The sequence below is a fragment of the Mauremys mutica genome, chromosome 6 (assembly GCF_020497125.1).
Source record: "Mauremys mutica isolate MM-2020 ecotype Southern chromosome 6, ASM2049712v1, whole genome shotgun sequence".
NCBI classification, from domain to species: Eukaryota; Metazoa; Chordata; order Testudines; family Geoemydidae; genus Mauremys; species Mauremys mutica.
The window spans coordinates 14,894,461-14,913,205 of record NC_059077.1 but is presented as its reverse complement, the minus strand read 5'-3'; the positions used below and the strand labels follow the sequence as shown (position 1 = coordinate 14,913,205).

General features: G+C 44.5%; 1 long non-coding RNA gene across 1 annotated transcript; it reads left to right on the top strand.

The window, feature by feature from the left end:
• Nucleotides 1-29: 29 nt before the first annotated feature.
• On the top strand, nt 30-10,386 carry LOC123373252. The gene is made up of 3 exons (XR_006580629.1): nt 30-133; nt 3,383-3,788; nt 10,018-10,386. It is a non-coding gene; the product is annotated as an uncharacterized LOC123373252 (long non-coding RNA).
• Nucleotides 10,387-18,745: the final 8,359 nt, after the last annotated feature.

The following is an 18,745-nucleotide window of genomic DNA, read 5'->3' as shown; positions in this document are numbered from 1 at the left end:
TGATAAACAAGTCTTTTTGCTTACAGAATAAGCTAATCGCCTGGAGGTTTGGTGAAGCCAGGCCACAATCTTCCATGGCATTGTCCTCTCTTGAAGGCCCAGTTTGATCTCTGCCAAGCTGTCTTTGCTAAAGGTAACCCCCACCCCATATTTCTCCTAATCTGTTTTTTATGCAGCATCATTCAGGTTCAATATCCCCACTGATATTTAGATGCAGTAAAAGTGATCAAGGAAGATAAATTGCTGCTAGATGGCCAGCTAAACTGTCTGGCCACTAAGTGTTCTGTTAGCCGCAAATTTACTTTACCACAGCACATAATCCTTAAATGAATGCCTCTAACTGTCAATAGATATTTTCAACAGACCCTGCCAGGGATCTGAAAACCTGCAATGGGCCTCCACTAAATCCCCCGGCATCTGTTCGCATGTTCTTATCACGCACATGCTCCCCTGGTGCAGTGTTCAGGCCCACTGTAGCCCTAAGAGTAAATCCATGCATTCCTGGAAAATGTTAAGTCCCATTCATGTTGTCAGACAGTGAGGAGAGTTACAGGGTGTACCTGCCTCCAGGCATCTCTGTCAGCAGTGAAATTTTCAGAATGGTTTGAACTGAATCCACCCCCTCTCCCCCGGGGCAGGTCCCTATTCTGTGGTGGGCTGACCCTTAACCAAACAGAGGCTCTTTGCCTGTGATCCCTCCCTGCTCCCGCTGGCTTTCTTAACCAGTGCCGGCCAAGCTAGATCCTTATTTTTAGTTGCTTTCTCCCTGAGACCTCTGACTTGCCTTAATGTTCAGATTGCTCTTGACTCACACAGCGTTCTTCCAGAGTGTCTCAGATAGAGTTTCCTCTTTCTAGCTACTGGGTTTCCAGACAGGTGTCTGCTTGCTATTGCTCCTCTCCAACACCTAGGGTGACCAGATGTCCCGATTTTATAGGGACAGTTCCGTTTTTTGGGTCTTTTTCTTATATAGGCTCCTATTATTCCCCACCTCGTCCTGATTTTTCACATTTGCTGTCTGGTCACCCGACCAACACCTGTTCTTTGTCTCAAAGACCCCGGGTACTGACTCGGTCCTTACAGTAGCCCTCACCCTTTGAAGGTGTGGGGGAGAGGGATGAATACTCAATGGTGTTTTTCTGGCTTCTCTAGCTTCACTTTTCTCCTCACCCAGTAACAGGGATAAGAATAATATTTCTTCTCCTTCCCGGTTTTCTAAATGCACCAGCTGCCTTTCCCATCCCTGCAGAAATTCTGATACCCTGCTAAGTATGTTTATAGCTCCCTTGAACTAGACTGGACCTCTCGCTCTCTTCCTCTAGATCTCTGGGGATGATTTGCCCGGTCTCTGTGGAGAGTGTGTGTGAGTGCCAAACTAACCTTTGTGTGGGGTAGAGTTTACTTCACTGCCCTTCTCCAGGGCCTAAAAAAACCCAACTCCCACAGAAAAGCACACAAAGACCCACAATTCAGTCACTGGGGCTTTGCAGCAAGGATTGCACAGGGTCAGCCTCCCATAATCAAGTCCAAAAAGAACAAAATACATTTACTTAACTATTAAATACCAACTTTATCAAATCGTGTAATGATAAAGAAACATTATAACTTAATTTCTGTGACATAACATGGCTACTTTATAACCCACATATATTACCTTCAGCGATACATAAACATAAATAAAGAACGCAACATTAAATCTAAACAGGTCAGTCCACACAGAAATACAGTGAGAAGTAACTGAGTTCCCAAAATCTTAGATTGAGTTCACCTGAGTCTCAGTTACAGTCTTTGATCACCAAAATCTATACAGGCTACTGGTCAAAAGCACTGCAACAGTAACTTCCCTCCACTTGCTCGTAGAAATCTTCAGCTGGAATCCATGCAGACTCTTCCTCCTCCTCTGCTGAAATCACTCTGTTAGCTAGTTAGCTAACTAATTAGCCAATTACTCAGTTTAAATATATAGATTAAAAAAAAACCTGTAACAAGAAAAATACGAAACTGAGACTAGCAAAATATAAATGACTCTTTCCACATCATCACATCTTAAGTAAGGGAAGAGTTGGTGAATCATACTGGTTGAGACCATTTAACTAAAACGGTTTGGCTAAAAGCAAGCAACATTCAAAGTGTACAATTAAAATTAAATAAAATAAATTAGTTTTCCCTCCCAATTTCCTCTTTCCATAACTAACAGTGCCAGGGCTTCCCTGTTGGAGAGTTAACAACATCACTAAACTGCTGCAAAATGCTTCAGAGTTAGGGAAAACGGCCTGCTTTCTGCTCCTCTGGTTCAGCTTCTCCTAACCCACGCAGGGCACATGGCCTTTTGTGCTCTCATGGAGTCTGAGTCCAGCTGCAGGGAACCTATTGAGCATACCCAGAACTGCCACACCCAATCCAGAAACTTCTGGGTGTGGAGTGCTAATTGTAGATCAGCCTAGCACAGTGGTTTTCAGTTTGTGCTCTGCGGACCCCTGGAGTTCTGCAGATGATGTCTAAGGCATCCCTGAAAGGTGACTATGAAAATAGTTTCAGATCCCAGAAAAGGCAGTCTGTTTTTTCTGATCAGTCAAAAGTATGTGAATATCCCCACCTACTGGTCAAAATCCAGAAGTGTTCTCATTACCATAGCAGCCCACAGTATAGTGCCCTTTCTCACGCTGCATCAAAGGCCATACCCAGCACATGTTGAGTTGAAATTCCAAAGGGATCCACACCTCCATTTGAAATTTTCTGGAAATGGAAAATGTTGCTAGGCCAGTGGTTATCAGCCATCACTCAGGGCAGGTCTACACTGCAGCCAGGATCGACGCTCTGAGATCAATCCACTGGCGGTCGATTTAGCGCGTCTAGTGAATACCCGCCAAATCAACAGCAGATTGCTCTCCAGGCGACCCCTGTACTCTACCCCCAATGAGAAAACTAAGGTAAGTTGACAGGAGATTTTCTCCCGTCGACCCCCCACGGTGTAGACCCCACAGTAACTCGACCTAAGGTACGTCGACTCCAGCTACACTATTCCCATAGCTGGAGTTGCGTAGCGTAGGTCGACTTACCACGGTAGTGTAGACATAGTCTTAGACACTACTCATTCCCATTCCTCCTTCTCTATAGAGCTCTTAAAGAGATATCTACCATTAGGCACATGCATTACACCAATGAACATTCAGATTGAGGCTCAAAATAGACTGCAGTACGTTGTTCAAATGAGCATCCACTTGCCCTGGTTCTGTGACTGTATATGTGGCTATCAGACATACCATTTGATGATGGGGTACATGTCTTAAGAGGATGACATGAATGCCACGGAGTATGGAAAGGTGGAATTAAATAGAGACAGAGGATTTATAAAACCTGCTATTCCTGTCTGCATCCTCAGGTCTTGTAATAGGCTCAGACAGTCCACACTGAGCTCTGAGTGTGGGTAGTGAGATTCTCTGCTACCCGGTGATGTCACCAAGAGCTGAAATCACAAAAGACCTGGGTTAAGTGGTGGAACATCGAACATGGCATTGCAGAAGGGGCAGTGAGTGTCCAACAGCGGCAGCATGCCACCAGTGGCAGCAGAGAAAAGCAGCGGAGAGGCAGCAACAACCAGCCAGTTGCAGAGGCGCACAACAACCACAGACATTGCTTGATGTCTCCCTCCCCCGATTGGACCTTCCCCCCTGTGAACCCTGGATCTTCGCTAACCAAGGACTGCCAGTGACAAGTGGGGTGCTGTGGAGGGAGAGGGGAGTGATGTGTTAAAGGGACATACATTCGTTGGACTTTCCCATTGCAAGGTGAGAAACTAGGCAAAGGGCACTGCCCAACGCACTGTGGGGTGGGGTTTTTGCTTATGGTTACATACTTTTGAATGTGGTTGTGGTGTTTTCCCAAACTAATGCTTGGTTCCTTTTCCCTTTTATTAAAAGTTTCTCTTTTGTTACCACAGACTCTGTGCTTGCAAATGGGGAAATATTGCCTCTTAGAGGTGCCCGTGATGGGGTCAAGTGTTCCCAGATTACTGGGTGGGGGCTCGACTGGTTCTATTTTTTATTGTTAAGAGGAACCCCTAGATATTGAACCTGGCCCTTATTGCTGGTAGAAGGGTTACACTGGGTTACTACACTCCCTGTCACGCATATTAGTGGATATGTGTTGATATTTTAAACTACAAATGAGCTTAATACGGTGTCTTCTATTTCAATAAGAGCAAGACAGAGAGGTATAAATTCAGCTCTTGGAAATACACAGTACAAGGCTGTACTACATACCAGCTCCTCTCTTAAATGACTATCTTGCTCTTCTGAATCCCAACTTTCCTTTGATATATATAAAATATGTCTTTAATTGTTAGGATTGCAAAGAGAACCTCAGAAATGTGAACCAAGGATAAACTAATGCAGAGACGTCTACTGGAGCCTGCAGATTGCCTGGAACAATACCTCTGAGAGAGATGAACTCTCCCATTCTTCTCAGTGAGGTCTTAACTCAGACATTAGTTTACAATGGTGACAATTTAAATTATTTCATTTCTCACGGATTTGCACAATTTGCTCCGACTCTCATTTTGTTGCCACAAGTAGGTGGTATTTAGGGGAAACCATCATTTCCCTCCTCACCCCCCAGTTAACATGGAGCCTGACAGAGCCCAGTATGGATACATTCAGCCTCACTGAAGATGAGCCAGTGACATTTCAGAGAACGTGCATTATCATATCTTAAGCATCTGCCTAATATACTCTGTGTGGCATCTCATGCTAACAACTCATATGGGTGGAGCTTAGAAGAGCCTCACCACCTTTCTCCTCCCTGCAGCCTGACCCCTGGATGTACAATCAAAAGTTAATATAAATAAATCTACACACTAACTGCGTGTGAAATGTGAAGAACCTCTTGTTATGTGCAGGAAGAAAAGGATCAGGATGGATCTGAAAATGGTACCCCAGCATAGAACTCTTGTTTGCACTTTGGCTATTTACCACTTATTGCTTAACTTTTATCCTCTTAATTACTCACTCCCTTTATCAGTCGCTGGTGTGTGAATAAAATATGGATATTATTAAAATGAGCAAGTTTACTATAAGGAACTGGGGTATGTATTATTAATTATTTATTTGTGTTTCCCCGATGAAGTGCTAGTTGCTTGCCAGACATTCAGGAAGGCTCAGTCCATGCCCCAAGAAGCTCACAGTCTAAGGACAGGCAGACAGACAAGTAGTTAGAGGTCAGGGTACGGGAGCAATGAAAAGAATTTTCTATACAAATCAGTTACAGGCAGAACAGCAGAAGTGGGTTCTTAAGAAGTTAAAAGCAGGAGAAAATAGGGGCCTGGTGGATGAGTTCAGAGAAATCATAGCGTTCAATTCCCAGAGGCCCGCTGGGTCACCTTGTGCATGGCACTTCACTTCCTTGTGTCTGTTTCCACATCTGTAAACCGAGGATAATGATACTGACCTCCTTTGTAAAGCACTTTGAAATCTACTGACGAAAAGTGCTATTTGAGAGCTAGGTATTATTGTTATTTATTATTCTAATAATTATTCTAATGTTATTTATTATTCTAATGTCATGTGGAAGGAAGCATAGTTGGACTATAAAGTGGATAGAAAGCAGGTTAGATTGTCGGGCTCAATAGGTTGTGATCAACGGCTCGATGTCTAGCTGGCAGCCGGTATCAAGTAGAGTGCCCCAGGGGATGGTTCTGGAACCAGTTTTGTTCAACATCTTTATTAATGATCTGGATGATGGGATTAATTGCACCCTCAGCAAGTTTGCAGATGACACTAAGATGCGGGGAGAGGTAGATATGCTGGAGGGTAGGGATAGGGTCCAGAGTGACCTAGACAAATTGGAGGATTGGGCCAAAAGAAATCTGATGAGGTTCAACAAGGACAAGTGCAGAGTCCTGCTCTTAGGACGGAAGAATCCCATGCACCCAGGGGCGGCTCTAGCAATTTCGCCGCCCCAAGCATGGCGGCATGCCGCGGAGGGCACTCTGGCGGTCACCGGTCCCGCGGCTCTGGTGGACCTCCTGCAGATGTGCCTGCGGAGGGTCCGCTGGTCCCACGGCTCCGGTGGAGCACCCGCAGGCATTTCTCAGACATTAGCATTGTCCACATTTTACAGAAGAGGAAATTGAGACACTGGGAGATACAGGTTACATTTTCAAAAGTTGCTTCTGATCTTTGAATGACTCTCACATTTTTCAGAGCTCAGCATAAGACACTTAAAGGCTAATTTTCAGAGGAGCTGAATACCTCTTTTTTGGTAGTTTTTGTTTGCTTATCTATAGGTGTGTTCTGTTTACAAAGAACTGTGATTCCAGATATCTTGACAACAAGCCATTAGGACCTGCCTACAGCAATCTTGTCTGGAACTACCATCACCTTGATCCAACTGTTAGATATGTGTACAGCTCTATTGTACCAAATATGTATACATGATTTACAATTTAATACCCTGAGTCACAGAAGTCTAGTTATAAATCCTCATTTGAGATCACTTATGTGACCTGCGAAGTCATTTAGGCTGGAATTTAACAAATGCCCACTAATTTGGGAGCCTCCATTTTAGAAAGTCCAACTAGGACCTGCCTGTCAAAGGTGTAGAGCAACCTGAGCTCCAGTTGAAGCTGATGGACGATGGAGGAGCTCAATACCTCTGAGATCTGGATAATAGGTATTTCAAACTGGACCCCCAAATATTTAAGTGCCAAAAGTTAGTGGGAATTTCTGAAAATATGGGCTGCTGCTTCTCTCTGCCTCAATTTCCTCATCCATAGAATGGGGATGATAATAATTCCCCACTGTGAGGATTAATTCATCAGCACTTGCAAATTACTTTGAGATCCTGCAGAGAGACTGTGCTTAGATGCCAAGGTACAAGGCATCTTATAAAGATAGGTGGATGAAATGCACTCTAGAAGTCCACATCATCACTATTAACATTCAGCTTTCTCTTCTTTTATTCTGAAGCTTTTAATTTGTTTATTATCACTTGCAGTTTATAAAAGAAATTATTCCCAATAAATTATTATCCTTGCTCCATCTCTCAGATTGGTTTATTTTATCCTGCTGAAACACTTTCCCATTCTGTTTTTATTCTCATCCTAATCTGCCACCTAGCTGCTGCTCTCTGATTTGCTCCCTGTTCTTTTCTCACGCTTAAAGTTTAGTTGTTTCCTACTGTAACTAGAAGTGGTCTTGAGCCAATAGTTAATAAAACTAGTTTGAATGTGGCATTGCTACCATAACCAGGCATAGGCAAACAAAACACAAGGCACCGTTCATGTCTTCAACACGTGACTGAGAATCTACCATGGTTATTTCTGATTTCATGCATTAAGAAGTTTGGCACACAAGTGTGTTGCACGCTGAGATGTAAACAGCTGGCATGTCTTAATTGGCCTGTAGGGTTTAAGTATTCCTTGTAGTTAGGGAAGACATCTCTTTCATAGTACAAATAAGTCTGTCAGGAGCTAGTCTCCACACAAGCTATGACCTCTCCAAAATACTGCTTTTGCAAGATAGCTCCTGATTTTTATACATATATTCCTGTATACATGGTGTCTATGCGTACACCAGGTATGTTGCTTCCTGAAAGTCAGGTAGGCTGTCCCAAATTATTCACATTCAGTGTGCTGCATCCCACCAAAATTACTGGCGCAAATTTGTTTTAAATTGAAACTCGTCTGTGTATTTTGTCATCTACTGAGTTTTATTTACATATAGGGTCACAGCCTAAACATTAGACCTACATACTGTTATGTAGCACTCCAGTATCTAGTAAACTTTACTTGCACTTTTTGTTCCATGGTATAAAATGATTTATATAAAAGTCACAGTGGTGCAGTATACAGCTGTTGTCCTACAGTCTGCAAAACACACCAGTCTAACCCGCAAATGATGTGTAGATCAGTCATTCTCCACCATGGGTCCGGGGCCCCCTATGGGGCCTCAAGCAGGTTTCAGGGGGGCCTCTAAGCAGGACCAGCATTAGATTTGCTGGGGCCCAGGGCAGAAAGCCGAAGCCCCACCACCTGGGGCTGAAGCCCAGGTCCCTGAGCCCCGCCACCCGGGGCTGATGCTGAAGCCTTAGCAATGTCACTTTGTGGGGGACCCTGTGGCATGGGGCCCAGGCAATTGCCCTGCTTGCTACCCCCTAATGCCGGCCCTGGCTTTTATATGCAGAAAACCAGATGTTGTGGCACAGGTGGGCTGTGGAGTTTTTATAGCATGTTGAGGGACCTCAGAAAGACAAAGGTTGGGAACCTCTGGTGTAGATAGTTAGTTGATTTTATAGGGCTACTAACCAGCTCCACCAAGTGGCTTCTGTGGGTTTTTTTTATTTTTTTAAGGGTTTTTCATTTGCAGTGTGGGTGATCTGCTTTGGACCAAGGACATGGTATGGCCATTAATGAAGGGAAGGAAAGCAAAGACCACAAGTTCTGTTACTTTGGTATATTTCTGTCATAAACAGATAGTTAAGGGTTAAGGTCTCTTTTACCTGTAAAGGGTTAACATGCAGTACCTGATGACCACCTGACCAGAGGACCAATCAGGGACAAGATAATTTCAAATCTCTGTGGAGGGAAGCCTTTGTCTGTGCTCTTTGTGTAAGTGTTCATTCTTTTTTTGAATCTAAGAGAGGCCAGACATGTCTCCAAGTTCTCCTGGAGTAGTTCCTACTATCCAATAGTGAGTATTAATTAGAAAGGCGGATTAGTCTTATAATTTGATTTCTACATTTGCAATTGTGTGTTTGCTATAGAATTTCTTTACTTCTGTACTGTTATTGCTTTTACTGAGAAAGAAAGGAAGGGGGAGTCTCTCCAGAGATGGATAAGTTTAGACCCTGTATTTTTGCATCCTGGTAATACAGAGATAGTGTACTTTCTTTTTGTTCTTTTAATAAAATCATTTCTGTTAAGGACTTGGTTGATCTTTCCTTGGGTGAATTATCAGGGAAAGGGGAGGAGGGAAAAGGAAGGCATCCCTCTGTAGTTGGATCCCGGTGTCTCTCCTAGGAAAAGGGAGGGGGAAGGAAGCAGGGGGGAATGGTTTATTTCTCCTGGGTGTAAGAACTCCATGGATTTGGGGCTGTTGGGATCCCCAAGGATTTTGGGGAAGGACTGTGTCCCAATCCACGTACATTATTGGGTGGTGGCAGCTTTTACCAGATCTAAACTAGGATTTAAGTTTAGATAAATCCATGCAGGTCCCCATATTGGAACCCAACAGCTCCAAGTGGGGGTGAGACCTATGACAATTTCCTTTCATACATTTTCTCCTGTATAAGCAGCAAAGAGTCCTGTGGCACCTTATAGACTAACAGACGTTTTGGAGCATGAGCTTTCTCCTGTATGTTGGGAGTGAAGGCATATTTAGGGCTGACAGAAGCCTGCTGTGGCTCTGAAGAGTTTGTTCTGATAACATTTAATAGAATAAGCATAAGTGGAGCTGTGCATGTGTACGAAATTGCAGAGTAATCATGTTTATGAGAAAAAGAAAAGCTAAAGTAACTAAAAAGCTAGAAAAGACTGGTTTGAACTAACACTAAACCTGAACTGGTAGGGGAGAAGAGTTAATGTGGAAAGGAGATACTAATACATATGTATAAGAAAAGATAACAAAGACGTAAATAAGTTTGTGTAACAAAGAAAGGTTGAAGCTGTATTGTCTGGTGCTGCAAGCGACTGTGATGAGATTGTCCCATTGAGTTCCCACTTGTGGGTAATTGATCACTACCTGCTGAGTGTTTTGCCTTAATAAAGATTTGTTCCACCTACCTGCTAAGTGAGTGCTCTTTTTCCCCATGTGGAGCGTCCCCTCTGTCCTCCGACCCCCCACTCCCCGCCAACACTCACCATGCTTTGGGTGTTCATAGAGATGTATGCTTAACAAGCAAGCAAGGGTCAGTGAGAAAGTGATTATGATGTTACAAAAGGTGTATTTTACTGAAATGTTTCGGTGCTGTGCATGAATTTAACAATCATGCTTCTGTGCATTGTTCCTTGTGCTTTGGCAGATGTGGCCTTCAGGAACACCCCCCACACACACACCAGCCGAGCATCCCCACCAGAGAAGAAAGTGCCCATGATGGAGCAGTGAAGACATGTTCCGGGAGATACTGCACTTCTCCAATGCAGAGAAAAGGGAATGCAAAGAGTGGAAGGAAGCCAAAAGGCAGGACAGAAAAGAAAATAAGGAGTTTGTTAAGGATGCTACTGAGCAGATGATTAAAGCAATGGAGGAGCATATGCAGATGCTGAAGTCCTTAATAATGCTGCAGACTAAGCAGATCTGTGCCCGCACTCCCCTGCAGCACATTCAGAACTCTTTTCCATGCCCCACCAAAACTCCGCCCGCTCAGTCTTTCTGCTTTCTGGGACTTCTTGATTTCCCCTTCACTGCACCCCCTCGGACAACTTTCAAAATGATAGCTGGACCTACACATAGCTCTGAAAGTGTGCCCTTCCCTGGTGCCTCCTTTCCCACCAAGTATCTTTGTGTGTGTGTGAGTTGTTTCTTGTGCAACAAAAGCAATGTTTTTGAATGGTAACTCATCTTTATTTGTTTCCTACAAATTGAGATAGCAGCCACTACCAATACATACACAGGAAGTTTAATCATCTACTTACTGGAATATAAGGCCCCAGATTTCACCACTGCTTCCTGTAACATAGCAGCACCAATCACAGAGATATACGTTACTGGTTCTCATTTTCAAAGTGTTGCCTCAAAGCTTTCCTGATTCGAATTGCCCTCCTTTGGGCCCCTCTGATAGCCCTGGTATTGGGCTTCTCAAAATAAGCAGCCAAGTTGTCTGCCTCAATACTATACTGAGCAAACCTTTCACCCTTAGCATCACAGAGATTATGCAACGTACAGCACGCGGCTATGACCATGGGAATATTATCCTTATAGAGGTCTAACCTGCCATAAAGGCCTCGCCAGCATGCCTTTAATCTGTCAAAGGCACATTCCACTGTCATCCGGCACCTACTCAGCCTGTTGTTGAACCGCTCCTTACTGCTGTCCAGGTTTCCTGTATAAGGTTTCATGAGCCACCGCTGTAAGGGGTATGCTGGATCTCCCAGGATCACTATGGGCATTTCAGCATCCCCCACTGTAATCTTCTGGTTTGGAAATAAAGTCCCCACTTGTAGATTTCTATACAGGCCAGTGTTCCTGAACAGGGCCGACTCCAGCTTTTATGCCACCCCAAGTGGCGAAGCGAAAAAAATAAAAATAAAATAAAGCCGCGGCACTTCATTCTTCGGCAGCAATTTGACAGCGGGTCCTTCCCTCCAAGAGGGACTGAGGAACCTGCTGCCGAATTGCTGCCGAAGACCCGGACGTGCCGCCCCTTTCCATTGACCGCCCCAAGCACCTGCTTCCTTCACTGGTGCTTGGAGCTGGTCCTGTTCCTAAAGATGCATGCCTCATGCACCATCCTGGACCACACTGCGTTGATGTCAGTGACATTCCCACAGTGATCCACAAGCACCTGCAACACCGTGAAGAAGTATCCCTTCCTATTGATGTACTCCGTTGCAAGGTAGTCTGGTGCCAAAATTGGAATGTGTGTGCCATCTATTGTCCTTCTCACCATGAGAGGCATAACATTAATTACATAAATTAATTACACTGGGGTCTATGCAGAGGAACAAGGCAGTGACCGTGCATGAGGGGGGAAATGCCACCCTAGTGTTATGAGTCCTGGGTTATCATGAAGGAAAGCCTACAGTGTTCTGGTACAGACTGGACCACAGCCAAGGTCGGGGATCCTGCAGCACAAGCAGCTCTCAGGAGCAGGGACTTGGACTAGGGGACCTAGAGAGACCAGTGGGTTTTAAATGGGACGGTAGTAGCTAACCTAACCATTCATAGCATACAGTTAACACATGCGGGAAGTATTTTATTCCCAATAATTTATTTAAACAGATCACTGACCTGCCGCCCACGTACCATGCCAGGAAAGTGATTGAGACTTTGACCTTCTCTCCGAATGTAATTAAGGACTGGCAGAGTACCACTCCCGCTCCTGAGCATACTGGAGTTACAGTGCCTCCTATGCCAGAATTAAAGCAAAATGATGAAACATGCCCACAAATGGAAGCAGGATCTGAAAATGAATTGGTGATAAATCATGAATATCAAATGATGTATAATAATGTACAGTACCAACTGATACTGTAGAATGTAATCAATTTGGCATTACTACAGCAGCTCTGTCATGCAAAATATGTGCCCTCCTATATGCAAGTGATAGCAAAAGTGGTGCAAAATTGGAGGTGGTGGTGGGGTGGAATTGAAGGAAATTTGGTGGCCTGAGAAGGGAAAGAGTCAGGGGAAGAGAGATAAGAGATATAGGAACAGTACTAGGAGATAGGACAGTGGTCGCCAAACTTTTCAGGGTCACAGTCCCCTGTACCACTGTCTGCATTCCCCCCACACTGGAGCCGGGGCCAGGCTCCCAAGGTGTGTGTGGGGGGATGTGAACAGGGGTAAGTGGGCCACAGCTGGGGGTGGATCTGGGGCTGGGAACAGAGATGCAGCCAGGAGTGGAGGTTGGGGGTGGGGCCAGGGGCGGGGCTGGGAGCCAGGGCTGCCACTGGGGGCGGAGCCAGAGCAGAGTTGGGAACAAAGGGGAGCTAGGTGGCATTCCCTCCCCACCCCCTATGGGGGCTGGGTGGCATTCCCTCTCCTCCGTGGGGGCTGGCCCGGCCCCTGCTGTACCCCTCTGTATGTTCCTCTGGGCTCTCCTCGCTGGGTGTACCCCACAGTTTGGGGACCTCTGAGCTAGGGGGTTGGGAACATCAACATGGATATCACAGTATTGTGGGAGGAAAATCAGAAAATGAAAGTTCAGTTACAAAACCTGTTAACCAAGTTAAACAAACAACACAATGAGGATATAAGGGAGGATTGAAAGGGTAACAGGACAGCTGTTTAGGGAAGTGGAAACAGCAATCAGTGAAATTGGAAAAATCATGAACCATCCTAATATATCAAAGGCAGTTACTGTTTGTGGTATGGCAGCTGCTTAATAGAGTAACTTCTCACTTAACGTTGTAGTTATGTTCCTGAAAAATGCGACTTTAAGCGAAACGATGTTAAGTTAATCCAATTTCTCCATAAGAATTAATGTAAATGAGGGGGTTAGGTTCCAGGGAAATTTTTTTCACCAGACAAAAGACTATATATATATATATATATGCACACACACAGAGTATAAGTTTTAAACAAACAATTTAATAATGGTACACAGTGAGATGATTGTGAAGCTTAGTTGAGGTGGAGGAAGCAGAGGGTGGGATATTTCCCTTACTGCTAAAGGATGAACTAGCAATTGGCTGAGCCCTCAAGGGTTAACTCTCTACAAGGCAGCAGGAATGGAGGAATGCATTTCCCCTTTAAGTACACTGCCTTGTTAATTAGATCAGCTTGCTGAGATGGCAGCTGCTTCAAGCTCCCTCCATCCTCAGCCCTGGTGTGTCTCCCCTGCTCTATGGAAGATGGGGTAAGTGGGGTGCAGGAGCAGGGGGGAGGGTGACACCCTGATATTAGCCCCCCTCTTCCTTCTCTTTCCTCCCCCCACACATCAAGCAGGAGTCTCGGGGAGCAGCTCCAAGGCAGAGGGCAGGAGCAGCACATGGCAGTGGGGGGAGAGACAGCTGCAATTGCTAGTCTGCTGGGCAGCTGCTGCACAGGGAAGTTAGGGGAGGGGGGAGCTGATGGGGGGGCTGCTGGTCCACCCAGGGCTGGTGCAAGGATGTTTCGTGCCCTAGGTGAAACTTCCACCTTGCGCCCTTCTCCCCTCCATGCCCCCGCCCTGAGGCATTAAAAGAATTTGTTCTGATAACGTTTAACAGTGCAGGCATAAGTAGAGCTGCATATTTGTAAGAAATTGAAGAGTAATCATGTTTGTGAGGAAAAAGAAAGGTAAAGTAACTAAAAAGCTAGAAAAGATTGCTCTGAGCTAACAGTAAACCTGTACTGACAGGGGAGGAGAGTTAGTCTCATTTCCGGGTTAATATATATGTATAAAGAGAGAGCAAAAAGTTATAAATAAGTGTGTGTAACAAAGATAGGTTGAAGCTCTATTGTTGGGTGCTGGAGGCGACTGTGATGAGATCATACTGATGAGCTTCCCAATTGTGCATAATTGATCTCTATTTACTGAGTCACATGCATCTGACAAACGAAAGCTCATGCTCCAATACGTCTGTTAGTCTATAAGGTGCCACAGGACTCTTTGTTGCTATTTGCTGAGTGTTTTGCCTTAATAAAGATTTGTTAGATGCATCTTCTGAGTAAGTGAATCTCAATCCAAAACTGTAGGTTTATTATGAATCCAAACTAAGTTGACTCTTTGTTCTGTAGCTGTTCTAAGCACAGGGCATGGCTGATACATGAACTGTCATGCATCCACCCCCAAAGTGCTTTGCACTCATATCTGCACCAAGGCTTGGAACTCGGTATCTACCAATAAAGAACAGTTTTCTAATATTTAAATTGCTGTAAAACCCACATGCATAAGGATATTGTCTTGGAAATGTTATGACACCTATCTCATAGAGCTTGAAAGGTCATCAAGGCCAATCCCCTGCCCTCACTAGCAGAACCAAGTACTGATTTTGCCCTATATCCCTAAATGGTCCCCTCAGGGATTGAGCTCACAACCCTGGGTTTAGCAGGCCAATGCTCAAACCACTGAGCTATCCCTCCCTGTAAACAACAAGGCCTTTAGTAGAGTTTGTAATGCAAATTTTGGGTCATTTTGTCAAGGAGTTCCTGAGAGACAGCCCCCCCCTCCATCCCTCTCCCCCTCCCCCCCCAGAAAATGAGCTGCTTAAAAGAATCTGAAAATTGTATAACTTTTTGGGGGGAGGGGATGAGATAGGAGACAAAAGGGCTCTGGGCCTCATAAAATGTACACCATGGTGTGACGAAGTGGGAATGTTCTTAATGTTTTATCTGAACTATGTGTGTGCCTCAGTTTCCCCTATGTATTACTCAAGTATCTAGGTAGCGGGATAAGGGGGTGTAATTGCAGAGACCCCTAGAGGGCAGGTTTGACTGCTGACTGGCTGCCTAGGGACAGGCAACTGATGGCCAAGCACTCTCCTCTGCAAGAATCAACTGAGAACAAAGAGACCAGGTGACCTGTTTGCCTGGGAAAGAGACACCTCTGCAGCCCTGCCTCCAGGCTATCTGAGGCTGGGCTGGTGGAAACTAGTCAGTCTCCTGGTTTGGGACTCAGGAAAGAGAGCCCAGGATCCTGGATCCCCCCCAAGATGTATTTTACTGAATGTTCCTGATTTCTGTGCTAAGATCTCTTCTATGCTGTGGTCCCGACAGCTAATAAACCGTTCTGTTTTACAGCACTGGCTGAGAGTCATTTCTGACTGTGAAGTTGGGGTGCATCGCCACTTCGGAGGCATGTAAGGCTTCCTGGCCAGGTGTCCCATCCAGGTGGACTCACTGTGGGAGCTCATGGTGTGAACAAGGGCACTGAATGCTCCGAGGTCAGACCCAGGAAGCACTGAAGCCGAGAAGGCTTCTTGCCCTGGTGAAAGTGTGCCCTGAGGGGAGACACACTGCACTAGAGTCCTGTCTGAACTTCATTCAGAGCAGTTTCAGAGCACTGAGGTGTGATTCCATGACACATGGATTGTCCCTTATTGCAGCTGACTGGTACCATGGATAAGTTTATGAATATTTCAAAAATTATTGCATTATAAAATCTTTAAAACCTCTGCAGACAGAGTGTTTGAATCACTGTAAGCTGTTGCTGGTGGGCAGTACTGTGCCTGGGAGATGAAGCCTGGTATGGTGGTATGAGTCCAGATACAGGAAGGACTAGCTGCCATATTGAAAATGACACTAGAGAGACTGGTGCAAGAGTCACTGCCAGGATGAATCAGTTCTCTGTTGGGAGAGGCTCACTGAATTCCTTCTGGGCAGTGTTGTGATAATTGGGCATGAGAGAGGTTGATGTACAGGCTTCTTGGTGAGATTTGGTGGCAAGGACCCTGTCATCATGATATGGGAAAACGAGGAATCCATGATGCCTGATGTGAGTTGCTACCACTGAAAATACCTTGGTAAAGACTCTGTGTAAACATAGAAAAATCTGTTCTTACCCCTATATATTCTTTGGACTTCACTGGAGCAGCCTTGAACTCCATCACCACAAGGGCATACTTGCCCACAGACAGATTCCAGACCATGAACACTATCATAGCTCACATCACAAGTCGCCTTCGGGTAATGGTCAACACGGTTGTCCCTACTTGGCCACATGGCCTCATGCACTCCATTTGCAAGACTCCACCTTAGTTGCCTTCAAGCATGGCTACAGTCGATTTACTTCCCAAACCGTCATTCCATGAACCTAATGCTGGCACATCCCACCAAGGTACTGTCCTGACAAATCCTCATCACTTATGCATGGGAATCACCTTTCTCCCATCATTACAAGACCATCATTACGGATGTGTCCCTATTAGGTTGGGGAGCCCATAGGGACAGAGCCCTACAAATCTGTGGATTTCCGTTTTATATCCAGATGCAGATATCTGCAGTCTGCAGACCATGTTTGAGGATAGCAGATCGGATGCTGATACAAACTTTGTATCAGCACAAGGCTTTACATATGGGCAACCCCACTGCACAAGAAACATGGATAACTTGAGAGGCCAGAATACACATCAATGTCCTCAAATTACAGGCAGCAAGGAACACATGCGAGTCCTTTCTTCTGTTCCTCTGCTCTCACCATGTCCTGATAATGTCAGACAATACTGCAAGAATGGTATTCTACACCAACAAGCAGGGGGGAGCAAGATCAGCCTTCCGGTGTGCAGAAGCAGTGCATCTCTGAAATTGATGCATTCTAATCCTGTCCTCCACATTGCTTGCAACCATTCCAAGCTTAATGTCATCTGCAAATTTTGTAAGTATACATTCCATTAGCCAAGACATTAATGAAAATATTGAATAATGCTGGATGCAGGACAGACCCCTGCAGGATTCCACTAGATATGTCCTCCCACTATGACAGTAAAGCATTGATTAGTATTCGTTGAGAAGTTTCAACCACTTATGCACTCATTTTATAGTAATTTAATCTATATCATATTTCTCTTGTTTCCTTTTGAGTATGTCATGCAAAATTATGTCAAAAGCCTTATTAATGTCCTAATATACCACATCTACTGCTTCACCCCATTCTACGCATATGAATAGGTACAATCAGTGACACCAAATTATCATGGGGAGTCTGAAAGTCATTTAATGACAGGGACAGTTTATGACCACATATCTACTTTCTGCAAGGGTGCCACAGAATTCTTCTTGCAGCAGCCAGTTAGGATTTTTGTGATTGGTGCATAATGTAGGGGGAGCTTTTTATTAATTGCTGTTGTTAATGATTTATTATTAAATTATTATATTTTATAGTCTGGTAGTGCCCAGGGCCCTCACTCCAGGATTCAGATAAGTAACAAAAAAGATCTGGGGTTTTGGTTCTGGCCCACTTTCCATGGTTATACCTGGTACCCACCACATCCCCAGAGTTGACTGCATTTCAGGCTCTGTGGGATTCTTTGACATGAAAGACGTTACTTGATAAATTTATGTATCAGAGGGGTAGCCGTGTTAATCTGGATCTGTAAGAACATAAGAAAGGCCGTACCGGGTCAGACCAAAGGTCCATCTAGCCCAGTATCTGTCTACCAACAGTGGCCAATGCCAGGTGCCCCTGAGGGAGTGAACCTAACAGGCAATGATCAAGTGATCTCTCTCCTGCCATCCATCTCCATCCTCTGACGAACAGAGGCTAGGGACACCATTCTTACCCATCCTGGCTAATAGCCATTTATGGACTTAGCCACCATGAATTTATCCAGTCCCCTTTTAAACATTGTTATAGTCCTAGCCTTCACAACCTCCTCAGGTCAGGAGTTCCACAAGTTGACTGTGCGCTGCGTGAAGAAGAACTTCCTTTTATTTGTTTTAAACCTGCTGCCTATTAATTTCATTTGGTGACCCCTAGTTCTTGTATTATGGGAATAAGTAAATAACTTTTCCTTATCCACTTTCTCAACATCACTCATGATTTTATATACCTCTATCATGTCCCCCCTTAGTCTTCTCTTTTCCAAACTGAAGAGTCCTAGCCTCTTTAATCTTTCCTCATATGGGACCCTCTCTAAACCCCTAATCATTTTAGTTGCTCTTTTCTGAACCTTTTCTAGTGCTAGAATATCTTTTTTGAGGTGAGGAGACCACATCTGTACACAGTATTCGAGATGTGGGCGTACCATGGATTTATATAAGGGCAATAATATACTCTCAGTCTTATTCTCTATCCCCTTTTTAATGATTCCTAACATCCTGTTTGCTTTTTTGACCGCCTCTGCACACTGCGTGGACATCTTCAGAGAACTATCCACGATAACTCCAAGATCTTTTTCCTGACTCGTTGTAGCTAAATTAGCCCCCATCGTGTTGTATGTATAGTTGGGGTTATTTTTTCCAATGTGCATTACTTTACATTTATCCACATTAAATTTCATTTGCCATTTTGTTGCCCAATCACTTAGTTTTGTGAGATCTTTTTGAAATTCTTCACAATCTGCTTTGGTCTTAACTATCTTGAGTAGTTTAGTATCATCTGCAAACTTTGCCACCTCACTATTTACCCCTTTCTCCAGATCATTTATGAATAAATTGAATAGGATTGA